The sequence below is a fragment of the Protopterus annectens genome, chromosome 7.part0, assembly GCF_019279795.1.
Source record: "Protopterus annectens isolate FY-2018-M chromosome 7.part0, PAN1.0, whole genome shotgun sequence".
NCBI lineage: Eukaryota > Metazoa > Chordata > Ceratodontiformes > Protopteridae > Protopterus > Protopterus annectens.
Genome location: NC_056739.1, coordinates 1,659,043,959 through 1,659,060,873, shown reverse-complemented (window position 1 = coordinate 1,659,060,873; position 16,915 = coordinate 1,659,043,959).

The window sequence follows — 16,915 nt, the reverse complement described above, 5'->3', positions numbered from 1 at the left end:
AAGTACCCAGTCCTAGTCAGCACACTGGTGCCAAGACTGAAAAAAATGACAGTGCAGAATCCTCAAAATATGGAAACATTCATACAATGGGGCTAGGCCAGGCCCAGGGGCAGGATGGTTCCCCCATTGTAGAAGGAAGTAGCCTTCCACAAAAATCACAAAAATTGATAGGTCAAAGAAGAGCCATAAACATGAAAGAGTGGATTATTGAGGATAAGAAATAAAGTATGTATTGTTATTATTATGCAAAAAGCCCAGAATTTCCAAACATAAGATACACAAAAATATTAAGAGAGAAATTAGATGAAACAAAAATACTTCCACAAGAAAAACTGTCAGAAAGCTCAAATAAAAATTTGTCTTCATTAATACAACAGATTTGTGAAAAACATAATATAGACCAAGAAACTTTGATCTGTTTGGAAAAAGAAGCATCTGAAGAAGTATGAAAATATAAACAACAAAACCTAGAGATTTTTGAAAGGTATAAAAAAGAAATATGGACATGGGAAAGGAAGAGAGATTTGATATGGTGCAATATTTATGCAAAGTCAAAAGCCAAATTAATCATTACAAAAAAGGCAGCCCGAAATATATTTGAAGAGAAATACAGGTAAAAGCATCCAGATATGGAACATTTCACAATAAAAATAATATCACAAAGAGGGAATGTAGAAAAGAAGATTAGTCAAGTAGAAGTTAAAAAAAAATAGAAGTTGAAGTTATGGAATGCCTGAAAAGTGAAGGATTTGGTGTAGAAGGTCTAACACAGGTTTCATCACAGCATGATGGAACGATTCCCCAAAGTACGGAGAAACAGGAAGATCAGGTGGCATCTGAAGAATAAATATGGACATAGGAAAGAATAAGAGATTTAGTATGGTGTAATATTTATGAAAAGGGGAAAGCAAAATTAATAAATACAAAAGAGCAGCACCAAAGATATTTGAAGAGAAGTACAGGCAAAGGAATCCAGACATGAAAACTTTACAATACAAAAATAAGAAGACAAACTGGAAAAGTAGAAAAGAAGATTAGTAATGGAAAAGTTAAAGAAATAGAAGCTAAGGTTATGGAGTACCTGGGAAGTGAAGGATTCAATGTAGAAAATCTAACTCAGAGAGCACCACAACAGGATAGAGCAATGGATGTCCAAATTAAGCCAAAACAAGTGAATTGGGAAAAAGCTGGGTAGTTGCCATATGAATATATTTTGGAGCCTTCCACAGGAAACCATTATAAATGTTCACTTTAAGCTGGACAGCAAGGGAAGGAACAGAAAACTGTGGCAACTCTGATACAGTCAATGTCGAGGAGCGATAGGCCAGTGAGTTCCCATATGACAGAGCAATGGATGACACAGGATGAAATTAAAGAGAATGTGCCACAGGAAGATGCAATAGAACTCACCATAGAATGCCCACAGGAAATGGAGAACTAAAAATGTGCCTCGTTTTAGAAGAAAATGAGCTAACAGAAGTGTTGCTTGATTTAATAGAGATAGATAAACATAATAAGATCAATGAAAAAATGGACTGCAGAAGGTGAATAAAACCCAAAAAGTCAGAAGTTTGACAAAACAAATGAACACAGTAATTAGGACTGTCCATAGAGATCCATGTGATATAATAAAAATAAACAGGATATATTACTGTACAGCTAAATTAATAACAGATAAAATTCTACCACAAGAACACAGGATAATAAGGGAAAGAAGGGGAGGAATCAAATACCATCATGGAAATATTGAGTAGAGAAAACTATAAACCAATTAAGACAAGAAGTGTCACTGTTAGAAGATTATAGAAGAAGGACCATATCAACAAAAATACTCAGAAAGATAGATGTGATAAAAGCAATGTACAGTATTATAACGGATCAGGATCTATCTTACACTGTTGCAAATAATAAACTAAATATTTCAAAACAGGCAGAAAAACTTAGAAGATATAGATCTCTCTCTCTCTCTCTCTCTCTATATATATATATATATATATATATATATATATATATATGGAAAAGTACAAAATAAGTGATTTACTGATGAGCCCAAAAAGTTCTATAGAGAACTGGGAAACAAGGCAAAAGGAATTGAAAGACCACCCAATAAATAAAAAAAGATACATTTTGAAAAAATATCTATGAAGATCCTGTGGAACATAACAAAGATGCTAAATGGATAGAAGAAGTAAAAGAAATAATAAGAAGTTCAAAGGTACAGGATATGAAATGGGATGAAGTAATGGCCAGAGATATTGAGATAAAGTTAAGAAAAGCCTCCAAATGGAAAACTCCAGGCCCAGATGGAGTACAACGTCTGGCTAAAAGTATTAACATCTTTGCACAATGATTTAGCCATAAGGAAGAACTATTTATATGCACACCCCAAACAGACACCAACCTGGTTAACAACAGGAAAAACAATGCTCATACTTAAGAGTGAACCTGCAAGTTATCCTACAAATTATTGACCAATAACCTGCCTTTCGATGACGTATAAACTATAGACTGGAATTGATGCTGACAAGTGTTTATTGTCATTTAGAAGAAAATTCAATCATGGCAATAGAACAAACAGGTAATAAAAGCAAGTCATACAGAACAAAGGATCATCTGTTGTGAAATAAAGGCATAATGAAGAAATGTACAAAGTATGGCATGGATTGACTACAAAAAAGTATTTGATAGTATCCCTCATCCATGGATAAAAGAGTGCCTAAAAATGTGTAAGATACACCCTACTCTGATTGACTACATTACAGTGACCATGAAACAGTGGCAGACCACTTTGCAATTAAGCCATGGTAAAGGACAAATTATTATTCCAGGGATAAAAATTAAAAAGGGGATATTCCAGGGTGACTCCCTGTCACAGGTGCTATTCTGTCTTGCTCTTAACCCATTAAGCTGTCTACTTAACAACTTAGGCCATGGCTGTAATTTGGCTCCTAGAAAACAACAAAGTGTAAAGACCTCTCATCTTCTCTTTTTCAATGATTTAAAACTGTATAGCTCATCAGATGAGGAACTGAAAGCACAACTGCAAGTAGTCAAAACCTTTTTCAGATGATATAAGAATGTCATTTGATCTTGATAAGTGTGCAAAAGCAACATTTAAAGCAGGAAAACTGCAGCACCAAGAAAACATCACTTTGGGTCAAGAATGTGATATTTGGGAATTGATGAACGATCAACAATAAAACATGAACAAATGTGAATGAAACTTAGTGAGGAATATTTTAGAAGACTTAAATTAATCCTGAAAACAGCGTTGACATCTAAGAACAAAATTCAAGCTATAAACCAATTTCCTTTTCCTGTCCTAACTTACAGTTTTGGAGTGATTGACTGACCACAAAATGTGTTGGATAGATTAGACAAGAAAACAAGAAGGATGCTTCATGCTCACCAAATGATTTGTAAAACTCACTGCATACCAAGATTACATATTTCACGTTTTGAAGGCGGTATGGGCCTCCTTGAAATTGATTACATTAGTAGATCTGCAATCGTGGGACTACACACATATCTGCTAACCTCACAAGACCCACCCGCAGTAAAAGTTTTGAAACATGAGGAGAATAAATCTACGATGACGTCCCTGCTTAGTCTAACAGAAGCATATCAGTGTCAAGCAGGAATGGAAATCAAACCAGAAGTAGATAAAAATCAGGCAGCAACTGAATATGCCAAAAAAATAAATGAAATAATATAAGGTAAAGGACCAAATGAGAAGGGAAGAAATGTGGAAAATCCATAAATATAGTTGCAAGTATAGAAAACTTCTGGAAAAACCTCACATTGATCAGGATCAAATACAGCAATGGTTACGGAGAGGCAAATTCAAACCAAAAGATAAACAGTTAATACTTGTGGCCCAAGATTGTGAGCTACACACCTGTTGGTTTACAAAGTCCATTGAACATGTGGGAGAAATAGACAAATGTAGGTTTTGTAAAACAGAACTGGAAACAGTTGCACACCTTGTTGCTGGTTGTGACATACTGATGGCATAAGGATTGTATACTGAAAGGCATAATAATATGACAAGACTGTTGCACTGGGGATTGTGCAAACATAACATTGAATTAGCTGAAAAACACTGGAAACATAAGCCACAAAGCATAATAGAAAACAATGAAGTCTACATCACATGGATTCACCCATTGCCAATGGTTCAAAAGATAGATGTGAGAAAACCAGATATAATGGTCCATGAAAAGAAGACAAAAGTAGCATTGATCAATGCAATTGCTATACCCAGTGACTACAGTGTCTTGCATACAGAGGGACACCAAGTCATAAAATATCAAGATTTGCAGGCAGAAATGAGAGCAATGTGGAAGAAGGACACCCAGACAATTCCTATAGTACTAGGAGCAATGGATCTTATAAAAAATAATCTACAATCATATTTAGATATGTTAGCAATACATTTTAACTCTGTACGAATTGAAGGAGGAGACATTATTGGGTACATTGCTGGTGCTGTGAAGAGCACTTTTGTCTGACATCAAAGATTGAAACAATACTAATTTCATAAACTTTAATCATACTTTGACTTAGGAATAGGGTCCATTCCCATCATGGTATTAGAAATCCAAAAGACTTGGAGAAATTGAAAAAGAGAAATCAAATGATAGAGACTGGTCTCTTGGTTATGGGAACAAACAGAATAGATGTACGAAACAAGTTAAGAAAATTACAGAAAAGAACTGGATTGTCCTGCAATCTGATAATGATTTTAAGAAATTGGTAGGAGAAAGACCACAATTTATATATAAAAGAGAGATGGATTTGAAACAGCTTCTGTGTTATAAAGATATGAATTTTAAGTAACAAGTACATCAGATTTCAAGAAAAAACAGATGATTGCATTTCAGAATTGTATTTATTGTAAATATATAAATGCTGATGTAGATTTTGTGCATCCAATTTCTAGCGAGAGGTTCTTCTTTAGTAATGTTGCTGCTTGTAATACTGATAATGTTGTCTATCTTGCTAATTGTACAAAATGTACATGCTTCCATATAGGTAAGACAAATCATAACCTTAGGATAGCATCACATCTTTCAGGTATTTGTACAGGGGCTGACACAAATTACCTATGCAACACATTCTTCATTATAGTAATGAACATATATTTAAGTTCAGAGTCTTACAAAATGTGTATCTTAACTACAGAGCAGGAGATATTATTACTAAAACTGACGCTGCAGAATATAGATGGATAAATTATTTTAGGGCTGATATGCCACCTGACTTGAATAAGATGAATTGTATAAAACCCATATTGAAACTAAAACAATCTTGCCTTTAATATTTTTATTGTATTTTAGGGTATTATATATTATATGCTGACATCGGTTTTATGTAATGGTTTCTTGAAATGCTCTTTATATACTTTTTTCACGTATATTATATTTTTGGTATAGTCTCTTTTCTAGGCTAGAGAAGCTGTCCTTCTTATAGAAGTTGTCTTTTTATAGAAGTTGTATTTTTAAAGAAGTTATATTTATTATTGTAATTTATTAATGCATTTATTTTATGTTAGATGTGTATATATATCTCAATAAAAATATTATCCTTCATCTAAAGGGTTAAATATTTATAATGTTTTATGATACTGCTGCTCTCTGATAGGCTGGCTTATGTTTTAAAGTTGTATTTAACTACTGAGTTAATAGATGTAATTGTTTTGCATTGAAAAAAGAGTTGTTAGATTTGAAAGTTTTGCAGTATGTCATGAATTAAGTTACTTTATATTAATCTGTGTGACTGTCGAACTATTGGTTTTAACTCGAATAAAAAATAATTTGTGCATGTTTTGTATGACACAAAAGTTTGTGTATTTATTATATGTACTTTAGATAATAAATGAGGTTTGGGACAAACCAGTTTGTCCAGGGCCATCTTTAGGAGGGTTAGAATAACAGAAATGGGTTTGGGGGTGAGTGTATAGAGGGATAGCAGGGCTACGCATAGTGATAAGTCATAGGTTAGTTAGGCTTTGATGGGTGATGGCTTAATTGGTGTGTGGACTTAGAGGACATGAGGTAGATTTAGAGTGAGGCTTAGCTCTTATATTATTATTGTAAGGGAAGTAGTGTCACATTTTGGCATGAGTTTGCAACCCCCGTCCCCTTTTTTCTCTGTAATTTGGGGGGGCTTTTGCCCTTCCCAATGGTTTCAGACCATTAGAGATGGAGGCAACTTTTAAGGGTTATGGGGTGAGGTGTCCTTTCAGGGGGCTAGGGGAAGGGCTGGGGTCACATTCCCCTGTTAAGGTGGAGATGTTGCAGTGTATGCTCCAGCAATTTCCTGATTCTTCTCTTAAAAAAGAAATAGTTAAAGGTTTTTCTTTGGGGTTTTCTATTAAATCCAAAGTGGTGGGGGGATGGGATAGTTTGTAGGAATGTTTGTCTGTATTGGGTAAGGACAACATTTTACTGAGTTTTGTGGAGAATGATCATTGGGTGGGTAGGTTGTTGGGTCCCTTTAACAGACTTCCCTCTGAGAGTTTTAAGGTTTCTCCATTGGGATTGTTTCCGAAGAAATTGGTTGGTGAATTTAGGTTGATTCACCATTTGTCATACCCAGAAGGGAGCTCAGTTAATGATTTCATTTCAGTTGAGGATGCTAAGGTGAGTTACAGATCTTTCGATGATGCTCTGAAGGTTACTCAGAGTTTCCAGGATCCATGGTAAGTGAAGGTGGATATTGAATCCGCCTTTCATCTATTGCCAGTCAGAGAGGAGGAGTGGCCATTACTAGGCATGGTAGTGGAGAACAAATTTTATTTTGATAAGGCTATGCCAATGGGTTGTTTGGTAGCCTGTGCTTCCTTTGAAATATTCAGTACGGTTCTTCATTGGGTGGGGCAGCAGTAGGTGGGTATGCAGAGTGCTGAACATTACTTAGATGATTTTTTTTTGGGAGAGGGATTTGAGGGAGCTTACATAGGTTTGCGAGAATTCCTGGGGATGTGTGATGAGTAGGGGGTTTCCAACTGGCCCAGCATAAGTTGGAAGGAGAAGCCAAAGCTTTGGATTTTGTGGGTTTATTAGTGGATATAGAACAGGGTTTATTCTTGCCTATGGATAAGATAGACAGATTGAAGGAGAAGATTGGGGCAGTTATGTGCAAGAAAAAGGTATGAATTCAGATGGTTATGGAGCTCTTAGGGCTTCTGAACTTTGCATGTCAGGCAGTTCATCCAGGGTGTACATTTTGTAGGTCACTGTGGCCTTCTTATTGAAAGTAAGGAACAGCAAACATCATTGCGTTAGGATTAACAAGTTGGTACAGACTGATTTGGCTACTTGGATATCTTTTTGGAACAGTCTAATGGGGTTTCTTCTTGGCAGACAGATTGGGTTGGTCAAGAGGAGCTGCAATTGTTCATGGATGTAGGAAGAGTATTGGAATGGGGGCATATTTTGTAGGGAATGGTTTGCAGCTCACTGGCTGATGGATTAGAAGGAGGAGTGGAAAAGGGATGCTGCATTTCTTGAGTTAATGCCAATTTGGGTAGCATCAGTAGCTTGGAAGGAGAGATTGAGGGGAAAGGGTATTTTTTCATTCAGATAACATGGCAGAAGAGGTTGTACAAACAAAAGACTGCTAGATCTAAATTATTGTTGTTAGTTTTATGTAAGTTAGTCATGCAGTTTGACAATTAATTTTTCATTCACAGGTGTACATGTGCATGGGGTGAATAATGCAATTGCTGACAGTTTGTCTTGATTTCAGTTTTCCAGATTTTGGCAGTTGGCTTTGGAGGCAGAGGAGGTGTCGGTAGTACTACCAGGCAAGGTGTGGCATCTTGGGTTGATGTAACCAGGAGGTTGGTGCAGCAGTCATGAGCAGTGTCTACCAGGAGGGTGTATGGTAGGGTTCTTTAGGATTTTGAAAAATGTGTTTTGCAATTGCCATAGAAAAATGGGTTTGGTTGGAGGAGTTACTGCTTCATTATTTGGCTGGAACTTGGATGCAATGTAAAAGGTAAAATGGTTAAGATGGATTTGGCTGCAATTAGTATATTTGCGCAGGTGGATGGGTTGCATGATTTTACAACATCTCGGATGGTTGGGTATATGTTGAGATGATGGGGAAGAGTGGCTGAGTGAACATGGACATGCAATGACCATTGACGAGACAGATTTTGAAAGTTTTATTGATGCGTTTGGTGTTAGTGGAGGGGAAGTCAGTTGATTATGTTATGTGGGTCACTTTCTGTGTGTAGATGTATTTTGGTGCATTCTGTGTGTCAGAGTTGTTAGGCTTATTATTTTAGAGGGATGTAATGATATGTTCAGGGACACTTCACATTGGGTTACAGAGGTCTAAAACAGATCAGTTAGGGAAAGGTGCATTGATAGTGCTGATAAAAGATAGGAATACAGGGCTTTGTCTGGTAGGTTGGGCTACAGAATTAATGTGGACTCAAGTGTGAGTCCTCATGATTTGGTTTTCTGTTTGAGAGATGGCATGATAGTAACAGGTTGTTGGTTTGTACAGGTCATAAGGAGGGTGTTTCATTGTATTGGTTTCCCAGCTGAGAAGTTTTTAACTCATTCCTTTTGTATTGGTAGGGTCTCATATTTAGCAAGGGAAGGCAGATCCATTAAAGTTATTAGAAGAGTGGGGAGGTGGTCTTCTAATGCCTTTTTATCTTAGATAATGTATTCAATTGCATTCTTTTTTGTTGTTGTTTGTTTCTTGTCTTTCAGGAAATCATACTGTCATCTTGGGCCATTCCTATATCCATTGGTTAGAGAAAAAATCAGCAGTTAGAACAGACAGAAAGAATATGGGATTGTCTCGATTAGGTTGGTTGGTTAGTTGGCAGGGGATTAGAGGTCTTAGGTGGATTCAACTTATGCATGAGGTTGAAGTGCTAAAGTTGCAGTTAGGTTTCCTCAAATATTGGTGATATGCTTTAACAATTTGGGAATAATTCCTAAGAAACAGTTGGTGGTTAAGATAAGGGAGGATTTGTTTATGTTGCAAACACTATCATCAGGTATGTGTATAATATGGTCGGAGTTAGTGCAACATTTGATTTCCAGGAATGCTGCTAGTTTTCAGGATTTGGAGTGGGCTCAGAGGTTTGTCCGTCATAGGTTAACATGGCAGTTGAGAGCTTTGGGCATGTACATGATAGACCACAGAGATTTTGAGGATATGGATCTTGTTTGGTTTAGATCTGACAGTGTGCATTTGAGTGACATTGGTTTAGATTTATGTAATGTACATTTGAGATTATTTTTTGAAGGTATGGGGAAAGTTATTGGATAGTGGAGGGGGAGCAGCCTGGAGTCAGGCTGGCTGGTGGAGAAGAGAGACAAGATTGTCCTCTTCTGTTCTCCCTCTTGGTGATGGTGTTGATGTTATTTAGTTTTGAGATCAAAGTGCCGCTGGACACTGCTTGATAAGATTAAGTGAGTGGAGTATGGACGCTGCTTATTGAGACAGAGTGAGCAGGTATGTTGCCCTGATGGATGATTTGGACAGGGTGAGCAGGTACACTGCCCTGATGGATGGTAGGAAGAATTTCATGTTTTCAGTTAATTTGTTACAGCTATCTGAATAAAGCTTTTGTTAAATTTAATAAAGGTTGTCAAATGTCTTTTGGTGTCAGTGTGAATTATTGAAAGGGGGCTAGGACAAATGAGGTGTGGAACAAACCAATTTGTCCAGAGCCATCTTTAGAAGGGTTAGAATAAGTGAAATAGGAATGGGGGGTGAGTGTATAGAGGGATAAAAGGGCTAAGTATAGTGATAAGTCATAGGCTAGTTCGGCTTTGAGTGATGGGTTAATTGGTGTGGAAACTTAGAGGAAGTGAGGTAGATTTAGGGTGAGGGGTAGCTTTTATATTATTGTAGTAGGGAAAGTAGTGTCACATTTTGGCATGAGTTTGTTACCCCACTTAGAGGAAGTGAGGTAGATTTAGGGTGGGGGGTAGCTTTTATATTATTGTAGTAGGGAAAGTAGTGTCACATTTTGGCATGAGTTTGTTACCCCACCTCCATTTTTTCTTTGTAATTTATTTAGTTGGATTATCAATTGGATATTAGGCAGAGAAGAGGGGCAGCATTGTCCTCTTCTTTTCCCCCTCTTGGTGATTACGGTGATGTTATTGAGTTTTGGGATCAAAGTGAGTTGCTGGACGCTGCTTGATAAGAAAAAGTGAACGAAATATGGATGTTGCTTATTTAGACAGGGTGAGCGGGTATGCTGCCCTGATGAATGATTTGGACAGGGTGAGCAGGTACGCTGCCCTGATGGATGCTAGGAAGAATGTTATGTTTTCAGTTAATTTGTTACAGTTATCTGAATAAAGATAACTTTTGTTGAATGTAATAAAGGTGATTAAATGTGTTTTGGTGTCAGCGTGGATTATTGAAAGGAGTTTGGGACAACTTGCATTTACTTATTGTAAGTTAATGGCTGCATTTTAACATCTATATAATGGTAAGGTTTTCCTTTATTATAATTTTGATATATGATATGTAATACTGCATGGTCGTTATTTTATTTTGTGTCACACCAGTGTGTGCTCAGTGCTGTGACCCACTAACTTGTACTGTCGTGTGATCTATTCTGTTTTATGTTGTACTTGCCTAATGGTTCAGTTAGTATCAGAAAATGGTTCTTGGATCAGTTTACCTACCTTGTTAATAAATAGACTCTATTCCATGTTATAATTACTTGTATGTCAATTAATCTTATGGCAGTCTGTCTGCATATCATTCATTTTGTACCAATTCTATATTCTCTTTGTTTGCATATGTTACTGCTTATTGTTCAGTATGTTTTGGAGCTTCCCCTTGACCTATACTGGAAAGAGACAACACAAAGTTGGACTTTCCCTTTAAACAAAACCAAATAAATAAATAACGTAAAGTTTGTGTTTTGTCTCCATGACATTGTGACTTTCCTCCAATCATTCTGATTTTCTTTAACTGCTTAAATCATTCTACTTGATTTTTTTCCTCCATATAACTGTACATATTGACTGCATTTACTCTTGTCCTTGTAGCCAGGTTGCGGATGAAAAGCAAATTATAAATATGAGCTTGGTTACTTGCAAAAGAGATGTATTAATTAATTATAGTGGAAATAGAGGGAGACTGTTATTTGTTACTTGAAGTATTTGACTACATTATACACAAAAGCCAAGCCATACTACTCTTCTCACAATAGTCCCTTCTGATAGCACATCTACAGTCATCTGCATATTCTGGATTTTGCATTTTCCACATCTTCCATTGCTTTATCATGCACCACCACATTACCACTATTCTAACAATTTCCCCTCTTCTCTTTCCATTCTCATTACTTCTTACCTCCTTCCTCATCTTAGGTGTACACACTGCAAATATCATATCATTTTGCCAGTACAGGTAGTAGCAGGAAAAAAAACACTTTTATCAGGTTAGCAGTCGCTCTTTTAGCCTCTCTGCTGCTAGCACCACTCTGCAGGACCACGAGGAGCTTGGCTGAGTAGTAACAAGCGCAAAAAACGCGCCAAAGCGGGTTTTATACAGGGGGACTTAAAAGAGCTAGAAATTGGCCCAAAACAGCCAATAGACTACCAGATTCTTGTACTGGGAACACTCCTCCAGGGATAGATAGGCTGCTCTAAGTTCTCCACTGCCACTGGTGAACAAAGAAGCCTCCCTTTATACAAGAAAGGAAATGGGCAACACAGGAAGTTTCCAAAAGTCCAGAATACAGCAAAGCCTGTATTTGGAGTACTCTAGGTCAGGAAAGACGGGAAAAAAGGATTTTTTTTTTCTTTTTTGCAACAAACAGCAGGAAAATGCAATAAATATGTAACACAGGCTAGCGCACTTGAGTGTGTAGCCTCAATAGGTAAATGCAACAAACAGGACAGACTTTAAAAGTGCAGGTGCAAAAACAACTTTAAACAGTTTAAAACAGTTCAAGAATGCAGAAATACTTGCAGTTTAGCTAGATCGGACAGTCGCCCAGGTAGTAGCAGGAATAAAACACTTTTATCAGGTTAGCAGTCACTCTTTTACCTCTCTGCTGCTAGCACCACTCTGCAGGACCACGAGGAGCTTGGCTGAGTAGTAACAGGTGCAAAAAAACACACCAAAGCGGGTTTTATACAAGGGGACTTGAAAGAGCTAGAAATTGGCCCAAAACGGCCAATAGACTACCAGATTCTTGTGCTGGGAACACTCCTCCAGGGATAGATAGGCTGCTCTAAGCTCCCCACTGCCACTGGTGAACAAAGAAGCCTCCCTTTATCCAAGAAAGGAAATGGGCAACACAGGAACTTTCCAAAAGTCCAGAATACAGCAAAGCCTGTATTTGGACTACTCTAGGTCAGAAAAGACGGGAAACAAGGATAATTTTTTTGTTTTTTGTTTTTTTTTTTTCTTTTTTGCAACAAACAGTAGGAACATGCAATAAATATGTAACACAGGCTAGCGCACTTGAGTGTGTAGCCCCAACAGGTAAATGCAACAAACAGGACAAACTTTAAAAGTGCAGGTGCAAAAACAACTTTAAACAGTTTAAAACAGTTCAAGAAGCAGAAATACTTGCAGTTTAGCTAGATCGGACAGTCGCCCAGGTAGTAGCTGGAAAAAAATACCTTTATCAGGTTAGCAGTCACTCTTTTAGCCTCTCTGCTGCAAGCACCACTCTGCAGGACCACGAGGAGCTTGGCTGAGTAGTAACAAGTGCAAAAACCGCGCCAAAGCGGGTTTTATACAGGGGGACTTGAAAGAGCTAGAAACTGGCCCAAAACGGCCAATAGACTACCAGATTCTTGTGCTGGGAACACTCCTCCAAGGATAGATAGGCTGCTCTATGCTCCCCACTGCCACTGGTGAACAAAGAAGCCCCCCTTTATCCAAGAAAGGAAATGGGCAACAGGAAATTTCCAAAAGTCCAGAATACAGAAAAGCCTGTATTTGGACTACTCTAGGTCAGGAAAGGCGGGAAACAAGGATAATTTTTTTTTGTTTTTCTTTCTTTTTTGCAACAAACAGCAGGAAAATGCATTTAGGGTGGGGGGGTAGCATTTATAGCTGAAGTATGCAGCCCTGATGAATGATTTGGACAGGGTGAGCAGGTACGCTGCCCTGATGGATGCTAGGAAGAATGTTGTGTTTTCAGTTAATTTGTTACAGTTATCTGAATAAAGATAGCTTTTGCTGAATGTAATAAAGGTCATTAAATGTGTTTTGGTGTCAGCGTGGATTATTGAAAGGAGTTTGGGACAACTTGTCTTTACTTATTGTAAGTTAATGGATGCATGTTAACATCTATATAATGGTAAGGTTTTTCTTTATTATAATTCTGATATATGACATGTAATACTGCATGGTCGTTATTTTATTTTGTGTCACACCAGTGTGTGCTCAGTGCTGTGACCCACTAACTTGTACTGTTGTGTGATCTATTCTGTTTTATGTTGTACTTGCCTAATGGTTCAGTTAGTATCAGAAAATGGTTCTTGGATCAATTTACCTACCTTGTTAATAAATAGACTCTATTCCATGTTATAATTACTTGTATGTCAATTAATCTTATGGCAGTCTGTCTGCATATCATTCATTTTGTACCAATTCTATATTCTCTTTGTTTGCATATGTTACTGCTTATTGTTCAGTATGTTTTGGAGCTTCCCCTTGACCTGTACTGAAAAGATACTTAACACAAAGTTGAACTTTCCCTTTAAACAAAACCAAATAAATAGCGTAAAGTTTGTGTTTTGTCTCCATGATTTTGTGACTTTCCTCCAATCATTCTGATTTTCTTTAACTGCTTAAATCATTCTATTTGATTTTTTTTCTCCATATAATTGTTCATATTGACTGCATTTACTGTTGTGCTTGTAGCCAGGTTGCGGATGAAAAGCAAATTATAAATATGAGCTTGGTTACTTGCAAAAGAGATGTATTAATTAAATATAGTGGAAATAGAGGGAGACTGTTATTTGTTACTTGAAGTATTTGACTACATTATAAACAAAAGCCAAGCCATACTACTCTTCTAACAGTAGTCCCTTCTGATAGCACATCTACAGTCATCTGCATGTTCTGGATTTTGCATTTTCCACATCTTCCATTCTTTATCATGCACCACCACATTACCACTATTCTAACAATTTCCCCTCTTCTCTATCAATTCTCATTACTTCTTGCCTCCTTCCTCATCTTAGGTGTACACGCTGCAAATATCATATCATTTTTCCAGTACATATTGTGACTGTTTTTAACATTTTCTGTACATCCTACCCATGATATTATCTCATACATAATCTTTAGCTTATATTTGCTACAGTGTACTAGCCCATTTATTCTTCTACTTTTTCACAGATAGTAATGTTTTTCTTTATTGTACCTCCTTCAGCTATCACCTGCAATCAGCATTTGCAGTCAGCAGAAATAATATCTGTAATCTTTTACTATCTTACTGTTGTTTATTAATTTTGTCTTATTTGTAAAATCAAGGATTTCTTGATGGAATTTATCATCTGTTATATTAGATTCACAGAGTATGCCCTTCAGTTTCTGAAAAAGATGTTCATTTCACTATTTATTCAGATGTGTTTATTGTCTGTTTAGTAGTAGCTACACATAAGCAGGAGGTCGTACATTTTATAAATACTATTCTTAGTTATCCTTATTGAAATAGGACATGTTTCACAAGAAACACCTTTGAAGTGTTTTTAAAATCCTTAAATACCTCATGTTAGTATTAGAGAAAAGGAATATTTTTTTTAAATGCTGTATTAGCCATATGTTGTTTGAACATAGTTGCTTGCCTTAGATATACTATATATATATTATGCTAGCTTTAAAATGTATTACTTTACTTACTTATATTGTAGTCCTCATATATTCTTCAGGTACTGTTAACTGTATTTTAATGGCTATGTTTGTATTTCAAAAACGTTACCCTGAAGCAGTCACTGTTAAAATGACTTTCATCCTCAAGGATATTATACATGTATCTCTTCCCTCCCCCCTCACAAAAAAATGAAAGGAAAGCACAACATAAGCAAAATAACGTTTTAATGTTTTAATACTTACAAGTTAATTTTCATCAGGAAAGAAAGCTATTTCTAACTAAGGGAGCATAACAACTTCATTTCACTATAGTTATTACACTATTATAAAAAGTTAGTGACGTTTCTCATTGCAACTTATACAATGTCAGCCTAACCTGAAATTCTAAGTAGGTGGTCTTTGTTAGGGTGCCAGTCAGTGCAGACTACATAGCTGTCTATGCACTGTGGATCTGTACAACTCTTGTGTAGCTGCTGAAACTTTACATGCTGGATAGTAATTAAAATAAATAAATAAATAGACACGATTCATTCCCGAAATGTAAGTGACACCACTTACTTTAAATGGAAAATTGGGATACACAGTTTACTTTGCAGAAGTTCCCATATTACATTTATCAAGGCACCTTAGTTGTTAATATCCTGTTGAGGAGGTTTACCCACAATGCTCTGTTTCTTCTTGTTTCTTCTACCTATACACACCCCCAATCACCCAATAGGTTATTTCATGTATACCTCATCAAACTCTCCACCATCCAATTTAGAACTGCTATCAGATAGACATAGTTCATCCATTCTCATTTTAATTCATTTAGTACACCAAAAATACTATAATGCATTCTGCCTTAGTAGGTCTACGCACTAGCTATACTAAAGACATCTGCCTCACTAAGGCAGTAAATTCATTTTTCAGTCAATAACACATATTACAGTAGTCACTGACTCATACTATTAGCCCTGATAGTACACTATAAACTACCTGTTGGCCTAACATTATCTGAAAATTATTTATCTCCATAAACCCATTGCCCATACTGCTCAGCATATACTATGAAGTAATATAAAAATAATAATAATAATAATTCTAATATCTGTGCTCAAATCATTCTCAAAGTAGAAAGCTGCTGTTATTTGGACCTTTGTTCTGCCAAACATGGGAAAGCCAGTGTCTTCCCCTTACTTCTGTACTCTCCCACCAGCTTTCTCAAAATCAAGGTCAATAGCCAATCCTCAGGTACTTGGGTCACATTCAAGGCTTTTTCACTCTGCACAACACAATCAAAATATGACAATGGTTCCTTAGTACATTATGCATACATATTATACTCTTTATCAGTGTGCTGCTTCTTTTAACAAGGTGTATGATGTTGCATTTTACAAATGTTTTATCAACTTTTGTATACCATGATCCTTTGAGTTGCTTACGGATATGGCAGAGTAGTTCATAAAGCCCAATTAATTATTTTTTATCCTTTGTTATATTAACTACTGTATACTGATTTTCTCCAAGATTGGTAAAGCTAGGGGGGCTGAAACTCTTCAGGTGCACAGTGTACTAGCCACCCTACAAAAGGGTACTGCAATCCTGGCTCTGGAATGACTTCTTTCAGTATGACCATTTATTGTTTTTAGCTTTCTCTATGTCTGTTACTAGGATAATTAATTTTTCCTGGCATTAAGTCAGATGCATTCAAATTGAATGCAGGATTCCCATAAGAAAGTACCTTATCTCACATGCTGTTCACAATACATATATAAAGGATATCAAGGCACTGTGAAGGCCTGTAAGGTTTCCATTCTGGAGATGTCAAATCAATATTTTTGTCATTTTCAGATGACATTGTCCTCTTAACTTTATATGGCTGTGACCTCCAATGTGCATAAGTGTATTTCTTTGCTAAGAGATAAGTACTTGGGATGAAAATCAGTACCTCTAAATAAGAAGAAAAGGGCTAGACAGATGGATGGATGGATGGATGGATGGATGGATGGATGGATGGATGGATGGATGGATAGATTCATAATCCTGGCTGGCTAGCTGGCTGGATCTATTAAACATAAGTTTGAATATTACCTCA